Source organism: Crocodylus porosus, unplaced genomic scaffold (genome assembly GCF_001723895.1).
Source record: "Crocodylus porosus isolate Cpor-Errol unplaced genomic scaffold, CroPor_comp1, whole genome shotgun sequence".
NCBI lineage: Eukaryota > Metazoa > Chordata > Crocodylia > Crocodylidae > Crocodylus > Crocodylus porosus.
The window spans coordinates 7,430,934-7,450,468 of NW_017728940.1; the positions used below are offsets into that span (position 1 = coordinate 7,430,934).

The following is a 19,535-nucleotide window of genomic DNA, read 5'->3' on the forward strand; positions in this document are numbered from 1 at the left end:
CTAGGTTGTTATATTTTATTTATACATTCCATCCTCCCCCAACCATCCATGAAAATATGTATCTATTACTTTTAACATGATGCAATTCTGTGAGAAGACAGCTACAGGTTTGCTACAGTATCCCTTATGAGACCATGCACTGCCCAAAGTAACATAGCACAGCTCAGAGCACTAAGCAGTGCCTCAGAATATAAGTCTCTGGTTGCTCTTGTAGGGGCTTGAAATTCTCACACCTTCCTAACACCAGACAGGCTATTTAGGGAGAGCTGAAAAATGGGACAGGAGACTTTGAGCAGGAAGCATGATTTATGTAAGACAAACTATTGAGACACAGGAGGCATGATAAGTGACCTTCATTCTCATCTCTGATGGTTTATTTCAGGGATATGACAGACTAACCCCAAATCTTTTCTGAATAACAGGAACAGATTATGCTTCTTATGGGTGATTCACAGGCTGGGAGAAGCGTATCTCCCTTCACACTGCATTACAACAGGCCACATAAGAGCTGGCTAAATTACGTGGGTTATGATGCAGAATTGTGAGTCACTCCATGCTCTATTGAAAGTCATCAGAACTCAGAAAAGGAACAGACAGTTCAAATGGACTCCAGTTCACCTTTGAGGATCGAGACACCAAAAAGAAGCAACAAGTACTGTCAGTTTTTTCTGGGTGGCTTAATTAGGTTCCAGTTCTCCTGCACATGTCACTTAGTACAGGATGACCCCTTTCGTTCTCACTCTGGGTCATTGCCCAGGAACACGCGTTTTCTCCCCTGCTCCTGAAATGGTCTCTGCGACCGTGCGCTCCACCACTCTTCTCAGGACTGCTCTCTGCTAATGGGACTTGGGTCTTGGTCAAGGATCAAAGGGTTCAGTTCCTTCTATGCCTTGCACCCGGAGCTGGAGGAAGGCTGGGCTTCTGCAAAGAAGTATGAGCAAGTTAAACAAGAAAAGAATAGAGGAAAAGAACAAGGAAGAGAAAAAAAGGAAGAAAGATAAGGGGAGGGAGGGCAGAGAGTGTGCTGTTCTGTCATGGTTAGGTCTGTATACATGGGGGCTAGGTACAACATAGTTGATGCAACATGACATCTTCCACAACCAGTCAATTGCTTGGCCCTGGAAAACTAAGCAATACTCCATGGGTCCACAGGAACAGCCCTACTTTTTCTTTGTTCTTCTCACCTTTCAATCCTACAGCATTTGCACCCTCATCTTTTGCTCACACAATGAACGGAGAGCACTAATTTGCATATCTGCTTTTCTAATCTGCTGGTTAGAAAAGCAGATCTAGCACTGTAGCATTTGGCAAAAGAACTGCTGGTGGTCACATTTATGCCTGCAGTTTGATTGTGGGAAGAGAATGCAGGCACCAGTATTACATGGCTCAAAGTTAACCTGTGGTCCTGAGAGATGTCATATTGTATCAGCCATCTACCACAACATGTGGCTCAAAAGTCAGTGTGTAGAAAAATACAGGTTATATCACTTATAGGCAACATGAGAAAGAAACAAAAGCTTTGGCTAAATAACACACCTATAGACCCTCCAAATTTTCAAACTGTTCCATCACAGTGCAAAGAAAGCAGGTGGACAAATTGTCCCTGGACCCGGATCCCATGAGCATTTCTAGATCAGGTTTACATTTCTATCTACAAAAGTGTTCTACTTCATAATATAACTCTAGCTACAGTCCCTCCTCTTCAACACAAGAAAAAGCCAGTAAGATGCGACTATGTTTGACACATGCTTTTATTAAATCAAGGTTATAATATTTCACTAAAAATCCAAATTTTAAGCCACAAGGGGTGCGGGCTACATGAGGTGCTAAATGCCCATTGGATTAATTCAACTGTACATTAGCACAGCTGACAAAACCCATGCTAATGCACTAATGTTCAGTAGATTAGTCCAGTGGGTATTAAACGTCATAAAAAGGCGTTCACCTGCACTAATGCTTTAGCTTTAGTCCAATGGGCATTAAGCATCACTTTAAAAGCATTCATCTGTGTTAATGCGCAATAGTGCCAATTACAGTGCATTTAGTACATATTACAGGTACTCAACCTAATGTGCCATAATTACAGCACATTAATGAATGTGTAGATGCACCCAAAAAGAATTAACTAAAAGCGAATGCTACAAAGACTTAAGGATATACCTAGCTTTGCCAACTTTGAGTAGTTCCATTAGCACCAATATATTAACCATGTACCTGAGTGCCATTTTTGGATATTAAAATAAAGTAGCCTTTGTAGCAAGGAGCATCTTATAATAAATAGCAGAGGACTCATATATCAAGCAAAAACAACCATGTATATTTCAAGGCTAGAAGAAAAGCCTTTGTGTGGGTGAAGCAGATTTTCTGTCTAATATTAAAGATGTGGATTTGCTTTTTATTTTCTGAAATAGAAACAAAATAGCTAAACCTTAAGGTAGAATGCAAGCCAAATAAAAGGCACCGCTATGTTTTTACTTGGACAGAGGAATCAGGCAGTCATGTTCGGAGCTGTAACAGTGCAACTGGGTAACTGGGGCAACTGTGACAGGGGCGACAGCAACTTCTGGTTGCTCCTCTGCCACCAGCAGCAACAGTGCTTCAACATGTACCTTGCCTCCAAGTCAGCACCTGGGGCAGCTGTCCCAGTGGCCCCACTCTGCTTATAATACTGGTCATGTTATTCACTTCACACTCAGGCTAGGGAAAGACATTACACATAAACCGGTTTAAGCATTCAGAAACTGGTTTAAACCTGTAACAGAAACAGATGTTCAGTGCACATAAGCCAGTTTGAAAATGGCTGCAACCAGTTTGAGGTAAACCTGGTTGAATGTAGTATCAGACTTAATGGATTTGGCTCAAACTGGTTTATGAATGTCTGTCCCAGACTCTTTGTTGGTTTAAGCTAAACCAGACATGCCCAGCAGCCCAGCATGCTCTCTGGGCTGGCCGGGGCTCTCTGTTCCACAGCAGAGCTGGCCCCGCCCCTCTGCTCCCTGGCTGCAGCTAGGCAGAGACTCGCAGGCTGCTTCTCCCCATCACACGCTCCTCACCATTCTCTGCTAAGCAATAATTCTCCACTCCCCTTGACCTTGCTGAGAGGTATCTGTATATTAGCTAGCAGATCACATGCTGGCTCCAGTCTGTGCCGTGACAAAGGTAGAATCAACAAGTAGTGGGTAATGTCCCTCTGTTGTTTTCTTAATGGGACGATAAACAATGAGTTAGGGGTGATAAACACTGTTATCAATTCCCTGCTAGGCTAATCAGAGCATCTTGTCAAGGCCTGGCCACACCCCCAAACCTCAGCTCAGCACTGTGAAGTGAACGGAGGGCTGCTCTAGCGCCCCCCCCCCGCCCCCGCCGCCTTCTAGCCTGAGCCACTGCGGGCATGTGCCTGCATTTTTGGAATGAAAAAGGAATGTCCATCCACCTCCAAACTGATTCAAGCTTCACAGTTAGATTAACCTGCAAAAATTGAATCAATTCAGGCTCAGGCTTTTTGAATACCTGCCCCTAGTTGTGATGGCCACATTTATAGAAGAGGCTGACTGCGCAGTCATTACTGCACAACCATTTAATATTTGTATAAACATATACTAAATGACTGTGCAGTAACCCAAGTTGCTGCACAGTAGCGCCTATAAATGTTTTTTTCATGATGCTGACTGTGCAGTAGCCCAAGACTGCTGTATAATAGTGTCACATCATGGTTGCTGCCATGCAAGGCTACTGCACAGTAGGCTTGGGCTACTGCACAGTCAGTGTCTCATGTAGATGAGGTCAATATGTGGAATCTTTATGGAACTAACTTCAGGTAATCTGACAGGAGGTATAACGCATTTAACAGAATAAGAGATACCATTTCACAATACGTGGGTTGTATCTTGCTTTATATGAATAGCATTCACCCTTATGCTTGAAGCCATCACAAGACCTGGGTGTGCTACTTAGATGCCACTTCAGTCCCATTTCAGTTCTTTCCATGGAGTGACCCATTTTAAGACCCCAGTTTTCCAGGTGACCCCAATCCAAGTCCAAATTTAATACAGGTCAAAACAAGAGTTGATTTTTAATAGGAAAGGAAAGCACAAATTAACGTTTGGTTTTCGATGTTTAGAAGTAAACAAGTATAACACTAGCAAATGCTGTAATCTAAATAATGCATCCCCTAGGACAGGCATCAGCAACCTATGGTCCATGGGCCAAATCTGGCCCAAAAAAGCATTTTATCTGGCACACCAAGCACATTTGTATAGGAATCTATTGGCTGCTTCTGTCACCTGCTACCTCCAGCCCATTACTTCTGTCAACTGCTGCATCTGACCTGAGGACCCAGTTTTGTTAATTGGGCCCACTTAGTGAAAGGGTCCAACCCCTGCCCTAGGGCAGCATCAGCAGGAGGTAAATCACCAGACAATCTCTTGAGTCCTTTCCTTCAGTCATGCTATAGCACATTCAGATTGGCTCTTGCAACACAGGCAGGAGACACTCGATTTATGCACATCACACACAGACACTCTCATTCCACAATCCCTGTAACAGGGAGTTGAGCCCCTATTACAAAGAATGTAGAGAAAAGGCTGGAAAGTGAGCCTGGCCCCTTTAAAACCAGGACTTTTTGGGAAGCAAGAGCCAGATGCAGCTGAGTAAGCCACATGATAGGAAGAAGTGGGGGCAGGAAACACAGCACAGCCAGATAGGGTGACCACCTTATCAAAATGCAAAAGCAAGACACTGAGCCTCCCCACCCTGCCCTCCCACACCAGGTCCCGCCTGCTGGGCTACGGAGACCCTGAGGGGAGGGCAACAGTATAAGGAGCCCCAAGCCCTTAGCAGGCAGCCTGCATCTGCTCCGTGCACAAATCTGGGGGGGCACGTGACCCCATAACCACCTCCTTGGGACTACATGCAGCAGCAGGGAGCCACCTCCCCTGCAACTCCTCAGATGAATCACCTGTGGCTCTGTCCCACTCCCTGGCTGGGCCCCACGGCTGCGCATTCCCACCCCAGCCCTAGGCCACATGCACTGCCTCCGCTGGGCAGCGCCCCTAGCCCCAGCCACAAACCCTGCCCCACTCCTTCCCTCACTGTGGGGGTCTCAATCTGCCCCCCCCACTCCCTCCCTGCATCACCCATGCCCCCTATTGCCGGCCATGTGCATGTGTGCACAAGCACACATACACATGGTACCCCCTACACCCCACTACCCCCAGCCCCAATCATGGAATGGAAAACCCAGATCTCTGCACATGATACTGCTATGGGTTATCTGTGTCAAGGGAAATCTGGGACAAATGCTGTCCTGGAGCATTTTTTCCTAGAGCTAGGACTTGATCTTTAGATTTCAGGACTGTCCTGCCCAAATAGGGATATGTAGTCACCCTACAGACAAAAGTTCACCTAGAAGAGAGAGAGGGACAGTAGAGCCCAGATTGCCAAAAAGGCTGGATTGTCTCTGCCTGAGGGAGAAAAGACCTGGTTGGACACCCCAAGCAGCCCTCGAAGTTTTGTTGCTGTTTTCCTTTGTTCCTCACTTGTTTAGGCAACAGACCTGTGGGCCAAAACCTTGCGTAAAGACTGTCCATTATGCTGAGGTGGGGGAAGAACTTAAGTTGAGATATTTTTTGCAGTGGATACCCTGGACTGAGGACAACTATAAGGGAAGTTGTGGAAGTTTCATAACCAGGTGTCTCAGCACCCTGCCTAATATACTTCACCCTGCCACGGGAGCTCACCCAAGAGCCTGGATCCAGTCGTGCAGCTGCGAAGTCCAAGGTCCTGGATTCTGGCCCGGAAGGGGCAGATGCCTGGAGATATCTTGGAGACTGAGGCAGCTGAACTGAAAGAGAAAAAGAAAGAAAGACCGTGTATGGGAAGCTTGGAGAGACCAGGGTCCAGAACAAGCCAGGCTCTAAAACGGAACGACAACCAGGACAGGAAACCTGGGGAGTCAAAGCACACAAGGAGCCCTACAAGGCGGTGAGATCTCATCTCAGGATTCCTTCTCACTGTCTCCTTTGGGCAGGGGCAAGACACCTCCCAAATTACCTTTTTCCCCCCAACAAGATGTGGCAGGCAAGTGGAACTGGGAGGTTTCTGAATAGGGCAAGGCAGCAGGACAGACTGTATTAGGCGGTGCGGCCCCCTTTCCCCTGGGTCCTGCCACTGGGTCCCATGGGCCAGTTTGAAAAAAAAGGGTGCTATGAATTCTAGGAAAACAAGGAGACGAGGTATTGAAATACAGGTAATTTATAATGAGTTCCTCTCCTCCAGCTGTGGGTTTATCTTAATTTGAGTCCACACAGGGATCTAAGTGCTGGTGACACAACCCTCCACAACAGCAAATACTACCTTCTCCACCCGCTCTTAGAGAAACTAGGAGCAGCAGGAAATGTTTGAATTCCACAAGAAGCACCATTGCTCATTTAGGCAGCATTAATTATAAGCCTTAACATTTAATTATAGGTTTGCTGGATTTTACTGTGTATTTAAGGCTCAAAACCTTGCCAATTGCCTCTGCATGCCCATAGCTGAGATGTGAACTCATACTCCAGTAACAGAAGAGACCACTCCACATAGTCCAGATTAACCTGCACTCCTAACTCCCTCCCATTCAAGCAGCTCAAGGGAGGAGCATGATGCTCATCAGGTTCCTTCTTTTTCCCTGCTGCTTCTCCAACAAATGGCCTTTAGGAGCTTGAGGGAAGCAAAGAGATGCCCAGCATCAGCTGAGAAATGAAATAACTTGTCTTCAGTTCCTAATCAGGGCAAGAGTAATCTCCAAGAAAGCTTGGAAGCTGTTAGCATTGTTAGTAGCTGAACATAACATTCCAGTAATGGCCTCTCACTACTGTGCCAAGCATCTCTGGTTACGTTACTCAAACTGTGTGTATGTGTGATAGATGCAGCACAAGCTTTCAAGAGCTTTGATTAGTCTATAAGAAACAAATGTCTCCTGGTTTCTACTTGACTTCAGACTAACACAGCTAACCATGTCTCCAAATTACACATGCAAAATATATCAATTACTAATTAATTCCCAGAAACAGTGCATTATGCTCATAGTTACATATGCACAGTTTTTTCACACCTGTATGCATACATGCAGCAGGATAAACACAGCTACTTGGTTTTTGAAAATGTGGCTATGTAAGTCCTTTAAAAAAAGGTCCTTTATTCACTTATATGTTTGTAAGTAAATTGTGTCCATGCGGCAGACGAGTCACTCCTGGAAATGCTTCTCTTTCTCCTTTCAGCCTTCATTTGCTTTTTTTTGTAGGTTGCAAATACTTTGGGACAGAGATTGTATCTTATCACATGCTTATTTAGAATAAGAAGGCTCTGATTTTGGTTGCTATCTGAATGCTAGGGTAGTCTGTAATAGTGAGAAAAATAATTCGTTGCTGCATTTGTCCAAAAATTCTTCTTGGGCTTAGGAACTGGAGGCTGCAGGCCAAGGTTAGGGGAAACTTTCAGAACTCAAATACCTAATTGGACATCCTCCTTCTAATATCCACAATCAGCATGATCTGAACAACCCTTTCCTCACATCTGATTATGGGGTTATGTGAGCCAAGAACAAAAGCCCAGGGCATGTTTGGTAAGACCTCCCATTTTCTCCTAAGAGATTATACTCCCCAGGTTCCTACCAAAGGAACTGGTCCAAGTAGACATGAGCAGTTACTGAATCACTAGGTAGTTCCCAGGAACTAAATTAAAACCAGCTATGAGCTATATAATAATACCATGTCCTATATTCACTAAGTACAGGTGGTCAAAACAGATGCCTTGCACACACTCGCAGAACCTGTTCCTTGCTTTCCTAGAAGTGGAGATCTTATGCAGCAGGAACAGGACTGACATGCAGCTTCTTATGGGACAGGAATGCTGGGACTGTGTACATGGCTCTCCTGTGACTGACTAACTAGGGGTCAGGTCACAGGCCAGTGATCTTTCTGGCTAGTCTCTCCAAAACAAGGCCTGCTCCCGAAGGGAGAGAGAGACAAAACTGAGTTCCACCTTTGGACCTGAGGTAGAAAGGCAGAGAGCAGCAGCTGCCTTGCACAGACTGCCAGGACTGGCCCTGCCCCCAGCATCCCTGTGCTTTGCAATCTTCATATGCCCTTTGTACAGCAGCACTGACTTTGTCAAACTGCAACTACAAAAACTGCTTAGACTTATGAGATGTCAGATTGCAACTGTGGGGGTTTCTCCCTTCCTCTTTAGCGGGAAGCGTGCCCTCTTCCTTGGATTTCTTGGGCATATTTTAACAATCTTTGTAGCAACAGAACATTGACCACCATTGCTCCCCTGCTTTATCTGTGGAAGATTAGGGTGCTGTGTTTTGTGGTTGTGCGGCAGTAGCCACACTCCTTGCAAAGCATCACTGAAGTCACATCTAAAGTGGCATAAATTTGAAAGAAGGGAACAGGATTTTTAATCCTGCTAGGAGCAGCCCCTGCAAAGTCCAGGTGTCCCTGAGTACCCTGTGAAGTTAACCCCTTGCAGAGTCAGTCCTTTAATTTCTGCATAGGGCAGAGAGAGAAAAAAATATACCTGATATGCTAGATATGTGACTGCTCCCTACTGAAGTGTCCGTATACACTCTGTCTGATTTGGTAACTAGACAACACCTTCTAACTGTAGGTGCCATTCTGTCTCCATACACCATCCTGCACTGTCCTTGCGGGACAGACACAGATGTGCTGGTAACAGAAATCCAGAGTGTCACCCCTTTCAGCAGCGACTGCAGCTGTATTTAGAACGAGAAATAGTGTGGACTCAAATCTAGTCCCAGACAGGGCTCACTCTAAACTGCAGGGGCTTTATTCCAATCTAACAGCTTCTCTGCTACTGTACAAGTGACTAGGACCCCTCCCCATGGGCTGCTCTGATCTGGGGATGAAGGGTTATACAGGAGTTGCAGATCCAGCCTAGTGCATTCTCTCTGCACTTGTTACACTGATACCTGCATGCAAGGGCAGGAAGGTGTGTCAGCCAGTCACACGGCTCACTTTGCAAACTCTGCCCATTGTGAAACCAGTCCTCCCAAGATAGTGTGGTGCTGGGAGCACTGAGCTGAATGTCATTAAACCTGGTCTCTGGTCACACTGGCCTCCTGTATACACTTGGAGAACAGAATGAATTGATGGAAAGTTGAAATATCCCCAAGTTTTTTCATAAGCTGTCTTCTAGTCACACAACAGAAATGCAGTGCAGCTGCCCCTGGAGTATGGCACCTATTCCAAGTACAACATACTGCTCTGGAAAAGTTTAGTAAAGTCTGTGAAATGTACCACCTTCCTGATACTGAGTTCTGCATCATCTCTGATAGCCATGAAGGTGGTTTCACAGGCTCAGTAACACAGCAAAAATAGCAGTGGCTGCGCTGTTAGCCTGGTCCCACTACAGCCTTGGTCACTTCTGCTGCCCACAGCACTATGTGGCAGTAATGCATTTGGACAACCTCTTCAACCCCTCTCCCCATCTCCAACCAAATTGCCAGCAGTTCTAGTCATCTAGTTTTGAAGGATCCGGTGGATCTGAACCTGTGCCTCGAGCAGAGCCATTGCCAAACTGGCAAGATTCAACAAACACTTCCCATTTCAAACAGAATAAGTTTAAGGGCAAAATAAATTTATTCTGGGAGCCATCCATCTTGGGACAGTAACCCAGTTCCTGCTACAGTCAGATACCAACAGTCTGTCTTTTACAGTGATCTCTGAGAGACAGAGAAAGTGAGGAACTACCAGGCTTAGACTGGGGAGTGCATGCACCTGCTCTTACGACAGGCTTAGGCAATAGTCACTTTTAGCCTCCTTGGCATGGGCGCACTTTGTCCTGGTGTCCCAGGGTGGCACCTGCAGCTGCCTTATACAGCAAGTAAGTTCTTTGATCCTGGAACAGGACTAAGGTTTCTGGACAAGACTTGGGGGGGGGGGGGGTTTCCAGTCCAAAGGATTTAGGGTAGGGGTGGACAAAATATGACCCTCAAGACAAATCCGGCCTGACAATTCATTGGATCCAGCCCGTGGCTGCCCCTGTGGCACTCTTCTTGGGGTCCTGCCCCACCTGGGGTAGCCCATGCTGGACTCCAGCCCATGCCCACCAGCCCCAGGCCAGGCCAGTGCGCACAGCTTCCAGCAGAGCTGCTCCTGGTGTGACTACAGCTGCTCTGAGTGGGTGGAAAGGCAGCTGGTGGAGCTGGAGCCCCACATGCTGGGGCAAGAGCGCCCACCTGAAGCTTCCTTCCCGCCTGGAGCAGCGCAGCAGGAGCAGGAGGAAGACCCACCACTGGAGACAAGGGGAGCAAGCAGCACTCAGGTGGCTGCAGCTTCATCGGGAGCAGTCCCACCAGTAAGCTGTGCACATTGGTCGGGGTGCCAGCAGGAGTGGGCTGGATCACAGCGTGGGCTGTGCCCCCTGCCCCCTTGCCTCTCCCCTCACCCCCAGCTGGCTCCCAGGACCTAACACCCAGGCAGCCATCCTACACACACATGCCCACATATCCCCCCTACATCCCAACATACACACCCCACCCCTGCCCAGCCCCCCACAGGGCAGGGGCATGCAAGGAGCAGACTGTGGCCCTGGCCCTGCACTTTCTCCAGCCCACAACCCTACCCTGCTATCCCAGCCAGCAAGAAAGGGAACAAATTTTCATGACCCAGTGTGGCGACCAGAAAAGCCCACAGGAGTGAGAAAACCCAAATACCCTCTATTCTGCTGCACTCATAATCTAGAATTGAGTGGCTCAAGAGATCAAAGGTAGCTCTTCCCTTTATGGCTGGGAAACAATAGCAACATTGAGAAGGAAGTCAGCTGCAAAGAATTTAAACTTCCTGGATGTAGGAAAGAGCTTGCTTGAGCCCCTGTGTACTCTATAAGTAGCCGCCCTACTCAGCTCTCTTGCTCGCACTAGCATTTGATGCAGACAACTGACTACACTGTTGCCACTTTGCCTCCTGTAACCAGGTGCTCAGGGCACAAGTGGTTTCATGCTCCATTTTCTTGATCTCACTTTACACCGGTATAAACAACCACATGAGGTGCAGAGAGTAGATCTATACCATGCTCTGAACCCCACCAAGAACTTAAGGTGGCAGACAACAGCTATCACTGCCAAGCCAGCAGACCAGATGTACATCTGTGCCCTCCCGGTGGTTCGGTGTGGCTTCACTCAGCAGCTGACCCACCGGACAGAAAGGAGCTTTCTACCACCACAAAGGAGCTTAATACATGAACACAATGGAGTTTTACTGGCAGCACATTGTAACATAGACTAACTCACAGAGGCACTCCATTGTTTGCTGGTAAACCTCAAATTTTGAATTCTCTTCCCCATTTACCCCCTAGTCCCAGTGACCTCCAAGTTCCCTCAAATACTGCTTTACATCAGTTCAGCTCTTAGAGCAGCCCCACTGGCTACAGAGAAGCATTGATGTGAGCACGCAGCACAAGCTACAACACATGGTATTCTGGCCCCTGAGCTGCTACTAACATAAACCAGGGTCTCTCTGCTCTATTAGAAGTTGAGCTGTTGGGATTGAATGGCTGGGGGTAATTTTTACCATAAAGTCATTTGATATCTCTCTTATCAGAGCTGAAATAAAGCTCACAGATGCACACCCTACTCCACGTAAAACTTCCCCAAGGTAACATGATGTGCTGCATGTCACAGCAAAATGCAACACTTTAAAGACATCTGTATACAGCTGGGAAGGAGGTAAAGTAACCTGGCCCAGGGAGATCCAGGCTCAGTGTACATGAGCAGTGACTGTGCCATGTCAGCTTCCTATATGGAATGCCCAACGTGTCAGCGGGCCCTAGTAGCTGCTGGCCCTTATTTAGAAATGGTGAGAAAATGTTCAGGAGTGCCTATAGACAATATTTTAAAAAGCACTTGCATGATGTAGGAGCCTCAGTCATATTTTCAGGAGTACCTTGGTCCTATGCCATTCAGTGCCTCAAGCCATGTCTACACAGTAAAACTGCCAGCCCTGGCAGAAGCACCGTCAAAAATGCTGTACTACTCTGGGCAGGTTGCCTGCCTCCTGAACTGGAAGTAGAGTAACAGGACACTGAGAATGAGCACATTAACATTGCTGGGTGACCATACCACTTCTCAAACATAAGAGAGAATAGCTTTGCTAACTCAACATCAAGGCTGACCAGCAGGCCTTGTATCTACCATGACATCTGGTAGTTCTGGTTTGGTTCTTAGGGGCCTTTTCAAAGGAGGGTCAGCTTAAGGCCCCAGACCCATGTACCTCTTTTAGTCCATTTCTCAACCAGAGGTAATGGGGGATCCCGCCAGGGCTCATCTTGGCTCCTCTGTTTTCTTCAACTCCCACACAGTTCCTGCCTATAACTGATCCTACATTTATTCAGCTGCCCACCTCCTGCTGCCCTATTTTTCTAACAGATTAATCTTGCTGTTCTTGCTGCCCATAGCCTACCCAGCAGTCTCTTCACAGTTCTCCTGGTCTGCACAGTCCATACCATTCACTGTCTATGCCAAAGCCCAGATATCACTATGGGTGGCTCAAAAGAGACCTTTGCTTAATGGCCAACACCAAACAAAATGTTAGGCCACAGAAGGAATGGGATAGAAACTAACCTAGTCCAAATGTTAATTTAATACCTTCCTGTTCTTCAGTGGAAGGTCATCCTTGAAATGCTGTGTGCAGTTCTGGTCACCCTATCTCCAAAAGAACAAAGCAGAAAGAGAAGGGACAAGAGGTGGGTGATGAACATGATGAAAACTTCTGCCTGAGAAGATATGGAAAAGACTGGGATGCTTTAGTTTAGAAAGAAAGCAAATGAAAGGAAAGAAGGATATAAAATAATGAATAGTCTAGAGAGGGTATGTCATTGCTGTGATCCTTCCTTTGTTCCTGCTTTTACCCCAGAGGAGAACACATTGGTTTGCTCACTAGCACATTGCCTTTTTCTTAAGTTCTTTTTTTAACTTTTTCTGCCCCAAAGGTGTGAAAACATAAGTGTTTTACTGCTGTCATTGAGAATTCTTTAGCATGAATCCCCCAAAACAGACTGGCCCAGACCCAGCTTTAGTCAGGGGATACCTAGTATGCAAGGACCTATGGCATGCCTTAAGCCTTGATATTGTTCTTAAGGCATTAAAATAATGTTGGCAACATATTGACTTTATGTGAAATAGAGTGTCTACTCCAGAAAAATGTGGCTGGCAATGACAAGACTGCCAAAAGAGCTGACTATGCCTATAGTCACTGTCATTAATAAAAAGAACTGTCTTACGTTTGTACGATTCTTCTAATGAGATGCCCATGTACTCTAAGTCAGATTCAGAACCCCTAAATCATAGTATAACAGGATTGATGCTCCAGGGGCAGTTGTGATGCCCCCTGGTAGTCACACAACTCCTGCTTCTCTGGCTATAGGTTACCCTCCCTTTTCTCCTTCCTGCTACGCCTTGACGTTCTTCTTTAATTCTGGAAAAGGAGGCTGCCCATGGGACCTAGAGCAAGCTCTGCTCTGTCTTCCTGCCAAAGGATCCCTCTCAGATGCTGTTAGTCCCCAAACTAGTCTTCACACAATGTGGGCCCTTCTGATCTGTACAGTCCCCAGGACACGTGTTGCCTTATGAGCTATTCACAGCCTCCATCCTCCCCTACAGCCATGCCTATGTCTCACAGATGATACCAATTATTATTCCAGGGGGCATGTAGCCCCAGTCCAATGTCTGGCCTCCTCAGGCCTCTGTGCTCTTGTCAGTCTCTGCACCTCTCAGGTTGCAGGTTTGCTGGCCCTCTTTCTGTCCCTCTTGGGCTGTAGGCTGGTTAGCCTTCTATAGTTCATGCCCCCTTGGGTTATCAGCTGATTAGACTTCTGTAATTCCTTCTCAGCCATGGAGGCTACTGGCACTGTCTGGCTTTGGCCTACATTAAACTTCTCCTTCTCTCTCTCTTTCAACTGCAATCAAACCCCAGCCCTCTGGCAGGGCTCAAGACAGTCACATGCCCCTCAGGCACCACTGAGACCTCTGATCTCCCCTGATAGTCCCTGACTCAAACCACTGGTCATAACGGTAAAAAAAAGAACACGCTCTCTTGGCTAGAACACAAATTCTGCATGATGCCCTGACCCAAACAGCCGCTCTTTGGCTGATTCATATAACTTTTGCCTATCCTGAGTCACATTTCCCTCTAAATCAGCAGCATTCTCCCTGCCTGGCCCAAGGCAGCCCAAGTGCCTGTCAGGAGATTTTTCTGCCTTTTTCCTGCTCTGAAGACCCTTCCTCTGCAGCCTCCAGAGTCAGACTGACCACCTTTTCTCAAGCTCTAGATTTATAGTAGGGCTGTGCAAAACGGCACCGTTCCATTTCGACTTGCATTTCCACATTTCAACGGAACAGCATTTCATTTCGAATTTCGTTTCACTTTGAAACCGCTGTTCCGTTTCGTTGAAACAGTTTTGCTGTTTCAATGCTGGTTCGACGTTTCACCCATAGGCTATAATGGGGAAGCTTGAAACAGCCTATAACTTTGTCATTTCTGGCCTGATTTGTATGAAACTTGCAGGAATGGTAGCCCCTTCTGAGGGCATGAAGCCTGCCAAGTTTCAAGGAGATAAGAATAAGGGTTTTGGGGAAAGTGCACCTCAAACTGCTGACAAGCAAAACTCATGACATGGGTGACACTGTGTGTGCTAAGGTGCAGCAGGGTGAAAGCTGCAGGGGTGGTAGCCCTTGCTGAGGCCACAAAGCCTGCCAGTTTTCAAGGATATAGGTGCAGGGATTTCTGGGTTCTGGGGCCCTGCTCCTCTGGCTGCTGACAGGCAAAAATCATGACATGGGTGCTCGCAGGACTGTGTCTGTCAGACTGGGCTCTTTTGGAAAAAATGCCATCGAGAACCTACATTGCCAAAAAGGAGAAAACCAAGCAACAGTACAAAGCTGCTAAAGACAGGCTCACTCTTTTGCTTGGTGTCAATGCTGCAGGTGACTTCAAACTTAAACCTTTACTCAGGTACCATTCAGAAAACCCCAGAGCTTTCAAGGGACATTCCAAGGCATTTCTCCCAGTGATATGGAAATGCAATCCTAAAGTGTGGGTCAATAAGAACATTTTTGAGGATTGGTGTAATCATCATTTTGTGCTAAGTATCAGGGATTATTGCAGCAAAGACAATCTTTTATTTAAAACACTGTTAATCTTCAACAATGCTCCTGGTCATCCAACCATCCTGATGGCATGCATCCTGACATCAAAGTTGTGTTTCTGCCCCCCAACACCGCCTCATTGTTGCAGCCCATGGACCAGGGGGTAATTGTATCCTTCAAGGCCTACTATCTTAGGTGCACATTTGCCCAGGCCATCAGAGCAATCAAGAAGGAAGGTGGACCAACTCTGAAAGAATCCTGGAAGGGCTGCAACACTTACCATGCAGTGAAGAACATTGGTGAGGCATGGAATGAAGTCAAACAGTCAAATCTGAATGATGTTTGGAGAAAATTGTGTCCTAAGTTTGTGTCTGACTTCCAAGGCTTTACAGACACTGTTGAAGAGGTAACCAAAAATGTTGTTAAAATGGGCAAAGAACTCAACTTAGACGTTGCGCCAGAAGATGTTGATGAATTGCTGGCATCACATTCTGAAAAATTAACCAGTCAGGACCTCCTTGAATTGGAACAGCAAAAAGTGGCAGCGGAAGAAGATGCACCACTGTTGAAGAGACTCCTCCTCGTAAAGTCTTGACAACAAAAGTGTTGGCTGAGGCATTTCAACATTTGGAAGCTGCCATGTCCCTGTTTGAGGAACATGACCCCGACATTGAACGCAGTGCATCAGTGAATAGGGGCATATCCAGCATGTATGGCTGCTGCAGAGAAATGTACAAGCAAAAGAAGAGAACATCTGTCCCAACTTCCTTGGGCACTTTCTTTAAGAAAGCAGACAAGTCTCCAGGAAAACCTGCAGCCAGGATTCCTGAGAAGACTCCAGCCAAGAGCCCTTCAAAAAGTCCAGCAAAGTCACCTTAAAGAAGTCCTTCCAAATCAATGAGTGCTATTTACAATATAAATACATAAATAAATACATATAGACAAGTAATATAGCTTCATTTATTTATTTTATATAATTGATTGAGTACTGTACAAAATTCTGGGTTATTCTGAGTGAAAATAGGGTATCAGGCCTTCGTTCAGGAACCAATCCTCCATTTATAACATTGTTTCCTATGGGAAAATGGGTTCTGAGTTGCAATGTTTTGACTTAAGATGTGGTTTTCAGGAACCAGTTGTGTTGTAAGTCTATGGACTGCCTGTATAGTGAAAATTCATTGAAAGCTCACGCATGGACAATAGTCGAAGACTCTTTTTTTAGTGGGGGGAAAGGGGAGAGGCAGGACACTAATGGCCACAGATGTCCATTACTCATCATAATGCAGTGGTTTTTTTCTTCTACAGCATCTGAAAAGTAATTTTGTCTTTCATGGAATTTCATTCAAATACCATCTTCCTAAGATCCTCTCATTCCCTAACGTTCCCAGCTGGAACAAAGTTGTAGAGCTCCTAGTAACAAAGTTGTCTTCTCAGAATGGTCACTGCCATCTAAGTTTCGCCTTCCCCCTGAATTTTCTGGTTTGCAATGCTTAGTTTGAGTTAATTACATTCCTGGAAATTTTTACCCTTCATTTATTTATATGAATTCAATCTTAACTCTGATTTAATATCATTCTTACCTGGGAATCTGAATGGAGTTTCTATGGGTAGTCCTGAAATTCAGACCAGGATCAGAAGACTAGGAAAGATGTGTTTTTTTATTAGAAGTAGACATGTCTAAGAGACAGGGGAACTGGACTGTGAGCTGAGCTACCTCTGGCACAAGTACTACCCACAGGTGCTATTGTCAAGTAATCAGTCAGTACAGCTGCACTGCTGCTCTATTTCTGTGTAATGTAATCCATACACCAATGCTCTAGTTGCATTGCTTTGACTTCCAGGAGCTCAAGATGTCTTGCTTAATTTTCCTGCTGCCCTGGTACAACAGCAGGTGCAGCACTGCCAGGAGCTTGTATTCTGACCATGCAGAGAGATTTGCAAATGAGGGGACTGGTTCTCTCCTCACTCCCAGTGGCATTCCTCACAATGTAAATGTGGAGTTACTAGGACTAGGAGGGGACTTAGGGTACACACTTTCTGAAACCATGTGGTAAGAAGATGCTTGCTTTAGTTCTCCATTCATTCTTAGGGCATCCACCTAAAGGGATGTGTCAGATTGTTGCTGCCATGGAGGCTTCTAATTGTTGCATGCAACATTTCAGGGACAGAATCTATTACTCTAGGAAGTTCCTGGTGAGAAGATATTTCCAGGACATCACATGGGGTGTTTCCTGCTGACACACTAGGTGTGTAAGAAGCAATGAAGAGTTATTTTGGGGTCCAAATTCAGATGTGCTCACTTTTTGTACTCTCAGGCTGTTGGATAAACTCCAATTCAGCTGTAACTCAAACCTTGGCAAGGTCACCTCAGGCAAAATCTAACAAAAAGCTTTTCCCCAAACTGATCCCAAACTTCATCGATAATCGCAGCATTGGATTTATATAACAAATAATTTCACTTCGAATAATACAAATCTAAAAGCTAGCTTTCCAGCTGGTGTCACTTTGCAGAGCCCTTGGATCAATGAAGCAATGTTGATTAACACCCTTTGCTTTATTCTCCATGAGAAAAATGATTTCCCCGCCTCACCTCTGAGAAAGTAGACTTTTCTTTATGTTGACATTTACTCTGCTTTCTGCCTTATCCACTATACCATGTTTGTCCTCTTTCTGTGCTGTGTCCATGATACAGAGCAAGATGTACTATCCAGGGGCAGATACCTCTTCCTTTCACACACTTGCAAAGCATGTTGCCCACAAATGGCATGACTAGAAACAAAGAGTTTCTATTCTAGGACATAACCGTCCACCAGAGGAACAACTCCTTCAGGCATATCTAGTAGTAGCAGTAGAATTGATACTGAAGGGCCGCATCTACCCAAGATGCTGCCTGTGCAGTCGTTACTGAGCAGTCGTTTAGTGCTTATATAAATATACCCAAGCAATACTCTTATATTCCACCCAAGCTGTCTGTCCAAACTTCCACTTCTTGTAAGCTTTCTTTTTGTGTTTAACTTCACAGAAGAGTTCTCTGTCAAGCCAAGCCGGTCGCTTGCCACATTTGCTATTCCTCCTGTACTTTGGGGTGGTTTGTTCATGCTCCTTCAGTAAGGTTTCTTTAAAATACAGCCAGCTCTCCTGGACTCCTTTTCCCCTGAGACTGGCGGCCCAGGGGATCCTGCCCATCAGTTCCCTGAGGGAGTCAAAGTCTACTTTTCTGAAGTCCAGGGTCCTTACTCTGTTTGTCTCTTCCTTTTGTCAGGATCCTGAACTCAATCATCTCGTGGTCACTGCTGCTCAAGTTGCCGTCCACTTATCTATCCCCCACCAATTCTTCCCTGTTTGTGAGCAGCAGGTCAAGATAAGGAAGGCCCCTAGTTGATCTCTCCAATATTTGCACTGGGAAGTTGCCTCCAATAGTTTCCAAAAGCTTTCTGGATTGCCTGTGTACTGCTGTATTGCCCTCCCAGCAGATGTCAGAATGACTGAAGTGCCCCATGAGAACCAGGGCCTGTGATCTGGAAATTTTCACTAGCTGTCTGAAGAAAGCCTCATCCTGCTGGTCTGGCGGTCTATAGCACACACACCATAACATCGCCCTTGTTGCTTTCCCATCTAACTTTAACCCAGACTTTCAACAGGCCTATCTCCAGTTTCATGCTAGAGCTCTGAGAAATCACATGGCTCTTTTACATACAGCACAACTCCTCCTCCCCTTCTCCCCTGCCTGTCCTTCCTCAACAGTTTTTACCTATCCATGTCAGTGCTCCAGGCATGTGAGCTCCCACCAAGTCTCTGTTATTCCAGTCCCATCATAGTTCCTTGATTGTGCAAGGACTTCCAGTTCTTCCTGCTTGTTTCCCAGGCATTGGTGTACAGATACCTGAGGTGACTAGCCAATTGCCCTACTTTCTCAGGAAGAACAAGGCCTCCCTTGCTGCCCCCTCTTGCTTCTGCTTCCTCCAGGTCTCCCACTTCCCCTCTTACCTCAGGGCTTTGTTCTCCATCTCCTGGTGAACCTAGTTTAAAACCCTCCTCACTAGGTTAGTAACCCTGTCTGCAAAGACTCTCTTCTTCAGGTGAATCTCGTCTCTTCCTAGCAAGTCTTCTTCTTGGAACAACATCCCATGGTCAAAGAAGCTGAATCTGTGCTGGTAACAACACCTGCACAGCCGGGCATTGATCTGCAGGATGCGTCCGCTCCTGGCAGGGCCCTTCCCCTTGACCGGAAGAATTTCAGAGAACACAACCTGTGCCTCCATCCCCTTCTCCCATGCACCCAGAGCCCTACAGTCATTCTTGATCTGCTCAGGGTCATCTCTGGGACCATCACTGGTGCCCACATGGATGAGAAGCATGGGGTGGTAGTCAGGGGGTCTTCTTCAGGAAA

General features: G+C 46.2%; 1 long non-coding RNA gene across 1 annotated transcript in view; it reads right to left on the reverse strand.

Moving 5' to 3' along the window:
* Positions 1 to 305: 305 nt before the first annotated feature.
* The window catches only part of LOC109318667, a 23,771-nt gene continuing 4,541 nt past the window's right edge, over positions 306 to 19,535 (reverse strand). The window contains exons 2-3 of the long non-coding RNA XR_002103301.1: positions 5,739 to 5,842; positions 306 to 921 (exon numbers count right to left, since the gene is read on the reverse strand). This is a non-coding gene — a long non-coding RNA (uncharacterized LOC109318667). The remainder of the gene's footprint in view (positions 922 to 5,738; positions 5,843 to 19,535) is intronic.